Below are 4,927 nucleotides of genomic sequence, written 5' to 3'. Positions count from 1 at the left end.
AAAAGCTGTATCCAGACAATTTACCATAGAAATAGTTACGTCATCGTTTTTTTTTGCTATAGTCATTAATTTTAATTTTTTTTTTATCTTCATCGGACAAACTATCATTGTTTTTCCTTGTTATCGGACAGATTGTCATTGTTTTCGCGTAATCGCATAAATTGTCATTGTTTTTTCTTATCATTGAATTGACTGTCATGGTTTTTCTTGTCATAATACAAATTGTTATCATTTTCGCTTGCTATTGGACACACGATCATTGTTTTTTATGACCATCGAAAAAAGGGCCTTCGTTTTTATTTGTCATATGACAAAGCGTCACTGTTTTTGTCTGTCATCGGACAAAATGCCTTTGTTTTACTGTCACTGAACAAATGATCATTTGTGAGTCTTAAACTTATAATGTAAGTCCTTTGCATGCATCTGACCTCCCCCCCTTCAGAGGACAGGCTAGCTTATAAGACGTTTTCATAAGCGATCCACTCCAGGTCTAGCTCCAATGGCAAATTCCAAAGCTGATGCTAAAGCTGTAATTAAGAACTTTGTCAGTTGGTCCTTAGACTAACTTGTCTTGCTTAAAAGGCGCTTTCGTTTTGGGATTCAAAGGCCGAAGTTCAAGGGTTCAGAGGTACAAATATACAAAACAATAAGTACAGCTCCCTCAAGCTAATGCCAAAGTTATATCTAAGTAAAAACGCAACTACTGTTTAATCTCCCATTCAAAATAGTGGCATTGTGTGTGTCTATCATCAGACGAAGTATGATCGTTTTTCTGCCATTAAACAGGAGGTCATTAGTGGGGTTTTTGCATACCTTCAAGTACCATTTTGATTGACAGGTTTGCTAAAAAAAAAAATAAAAAAAATTCAGAAACCTTTTGCCTAGTTCTTATGAATTATTTTTGCTCTTGGTTCCAATGGCAAGAAGCAAAATCCAAAGCTGAGTCTCATACTGTTCTTGGGGACTTTTTCTGCTGGGCTTTAGACTGACTTGACTCGCTTATAAGGCTTTTGGGCTTGTGATTCAAAAGGCCAAAGTTTAATAGCTCAGACATTGAAAGTGGAAGGATTGGGCAAATCCTAGAACCAGCCTATGCCCTTAAGTGATAGTGGCCAAGTCATTAATCTTGTTCACGTGATCTGACATTTTAAAATTTTACTGTTCAAACGGAAGATTCCTTCAAAACCGACGAGGAACTAGAGTTTTTCTCAAGATGAAAAAAGCCAATGGCTTTGGAATAAACTGTCTTTTTAATCACCGAACTGCTGATTTTCGACGACTAATCGGCCCATCTAAACACGGCAAAAGGCTGGAAAGACTTTCAAGTTTGGCATTAATAAGTATTTTTCCTTTTTATGTTTTTTCTTTCCTCAGTTATTAGCGATTAAGACAGTGCCCTACCGTAAAGGGGGATGGGATCCAGTTTTAATTACTGTAATACAACCGCGTGACTGTATGATCTCACATTTTGCCTAAATATTAAAGTTTCTTCCTTTAGACTAGTACAATACAAAAAAAATTGGGAAGATGGTACTCTCGCGGTGATTTTCCATTACACACATTCTATACGTTAAATTATTATCCCTTGCATTGTCGCATGTATTGTAAGTGAGAAAAGCTGAAAAGTTCGTACAATACGACTAACCCTCAACATGGAGAATTAGCGCTATCTAAGCAAACTTGATACAACTCTTTTAATGGCTGCTACGTAAAATGTGTGATCTCTCTTTTTGTACCCCCTGAAGGATACCCTTTTTAATCAGTATATTTTCTCTTTGAAACTCATATTTTGTCTAATAATCATTAAAAAATGGCATTTTTTCTCTCTTTGAGCACTTTGACTTAGGCCTGTAAATACCCAACGAAACTACCTTAAATGGAATAAAAATCTTCATAATATTTGAGCATATGGTTGAAGCTATTTTGACCACCATCATATTAAAAACCACAAAGGTTAATTGACCCTGCCCCTCAACATACCCTAAAAGTTTCAGCATAATGTTTTTTTTTACTTTCCTGACATGTAGCAGAAAATGCTTTTTAACAACCTTGAATGATCACACTGACTTTTGATTTTGCTCAGCTTCCACCTCAATATGCTCTCAAACTCGTAATTTAATATCCTTAGACTTTAACAATTGGGAGGCAAACAATATCATTCAGTCCAGTCCAATCTCTCCCTTAACATGCCATGAATTTTTCAATTTAATACCTTTAGATATTTCTTGTATATGCAGACATATTTTTTTGGCAACCTGGATGCAAATAGTTTTCCTGTTGACATAACTAAATTTCCTCTTCAACGTGCCCTGGAATTTTCAACTTAACAAACTTACCTATTCCTTAGAAATAGCAGATACACCCTTTGACAACCTTAGATGCGCGTAGTCGTTTTAAATTAGTTAGAATTTCCAGCAACATACACTTATTTTTTACTTAGGTGTTGCATCTATACGCCATTCTGACAACCTGGACGCAATCCAGCTCTTTCAATTCAAATGATTAACTGTAGCAATTAATTGAGTAAAAGCAGTATAAGAAGTCGTGGCAATACAAGTGGTGGTCGCAGTAGTATTAGTTGCACTTGCAATTAGCCCCAATCAGAAATAGTCACAGTCGCAGTTCCAAGTTGTTGCAACCTCAGTCGCAAGCAGTCTTAGTCGGAGTCACAAGTAGCACAACAGTTCTTGTTTGCCTTTGAATAGTTCAACATCCCCCCTCCCAAAAAAATTCCCTTGGAGCTTTGAATTTTTGGAGGTCCAGGATCAAACATTCCCATTTTCCCAAATGGCAAATCTTATGCATAATCCATGGATAAATTGCATAGCCTTAAAGGTATACCTATTGAATCTTTCAAGCATACTGAACAAAATGGTACCTCAAGATATCGATTAGATATTTTTGGGGTAGGGTAGCTGAAAAGAGCGTGAAAGGAGGATGGGTACCCACCAATCACTTTTGAATCTTAAAAGGGGCACTGAAATTTTTAATTTCCAATAAAATCAGTAAACTCCAAAATTTCTACGACAGCTTTCTCTATACTGAGTGAGCTTTGTAAAAAAAAAAGAAAATATAATCCATAAGACCCACTTTAATCTTTACTTATAGAGTGCTACTGCGCTATCTATGATAACGAAGGTTTAATAGTCAAGGAAAATAGAAGAAAACTGACGCTTCAACTTAGCATATGAAAACAAGGTTTTCTATTAGTCGATTCATTTCATTTGGCCTTTTATATTTGATTAAATAAAAAAAAACTAATTTTTTTAGCTGAAAGTAAGGAGTGACATTAAAACTTAAAACGAACAGAAATTAGTTCGTATATGAAATGGGTTGTCCCCTCTGCAATCCCTCGCTCTTTACGCTAAAGCTTTTAATTGTTTTAAAAAGTAGAATTGTGGCAAAGAGTCAAACTTTAGCGTAAAGAGCGAGGGATTGCGGAAGGGACAACCCATTTCATATACGGAGTAATTTCTGTTCGTTTTAAGTTTTAATGTCACTCCTTACTTTCAGCTAAGAAAAATTAGTTTTTTTTATTTAATTCTGTACGTTTTTGAATTAATGCATCTTTGGTTTTAGCTCTCCGCACATAAATTATTAAAATGAAAATTGTATATTCTTTTTTTTTTTTTGCTAAATGGCTTTCTCTTAGTTTTGTTCAGACGATTTTGAGAAATAAGGGGTGGAGAAGGAGGCCTAGTTGCCCTCCAATTTTTCGGTTACTTAAAAAGGCAACTAGAACTTTTAATTTTTAACGAACGTTTTTATTAGTAAAAAATATACGTAACTTAAGAATTAAGTTACGTAACAAACTTTCATAGTCTTATATTTTTATTATGTATACGAGGGGGTTTGTACCCTCGTTAATACCTCGCTCTTTACACTAAATCGTAAGTTTTGTCCCAATTCTTTAAGAATGACCCCTGAATCAGAAAGGTCGTAGAATAAATAGTTGAAATTATATGAAGAAATTATATGAGGGGTTCAAATAGTTGAACCCCTCATATGCGTAATAATCTTTGTTCGTTTTAAGTTTCAATGCTACTCCTTCCTTTCATTTGAAAAAACGTTTTCATGTGTATTTTTCATTGTTTTCTTATAGTAATGCTAGAAAATCCTGCGCCCTTTTCATTGAATTTTTCTTCCCCCCCTTGACAGATTCCTCCAAGGAAAGATCCTCTAAAATAGCCCCCTCCCCTGAGCCCCACCCCCATACAAAATAAAATCCCCCTGAAAACGTCTGTACACTTCCCAATAACCATTACTATATGTAAACACTGGTCAAAGATTGTAACTTGCAGCCCCTCTCCCAGGGATTGTGGGGGAGTAAGTCATCCCCAAAGACATAGTTATTATGGTTTTTGACTATGGTGAACAAAATGGCTATCTCAAAATTTTGATCCGTTGACTTTGGGAAAAAAATGAGCGTAGGAGGGGGCCTAGATGCCCTCCAATTTTTTTGGTCACTTAAAAAGGGCACTAGAACTTTTCATTTCCGTTAGAATGAGCCCTCTTGCGACATTCTAGGACCACTTGGTCGATACCAAGGCCCCTGGGAAAAAAAACAAAACAAAAACAAACAAATAAACACGCACCCGTGATTTGTCTTCTGGCAAAAAATACAAAATTCCACATTTTTGTAGATAGGGGCTTGAAACTTCTACAGCAGGGTTCTCTGATACACTGAATCTGATGGTGTCATTTTTGTTAAGATTCTACGACTTTTAGGGGGTGTTCCCTCCTATTTTCTTAAATAAGGCAAATTTTCTCAGGCTCGTAACTTTTGATGGGTAAGACTAAACTTGGTGAAACTTATATATTTAACATCAGCATGAAAATGCAATTCTTTTGATGTAGCTATTGATATCAAAATTCTATTTTTTTTTTAGTTTTGGTTACTATTGAGCCGGGTCGCTCCTATCTACAG

The sequence above is a fragment of the Artemia franciscana genome, chromosome 1 (genome assembly GCF_032884065.1).
Source record: "Artemia franciscana chromosome 1, ASM3288406v1, whole genome shotgun sequence".
NCBI lineage: Eukaryota > Metazoa > Arthropoda > Branchiopoda > Anostraca > Artemiidae > Artemia > Artemia franciscana.
The sequence above is the reverse complement of the archived record's forward strand: the minus strand, read 5'-3'. Positions refer to the sequence as shown.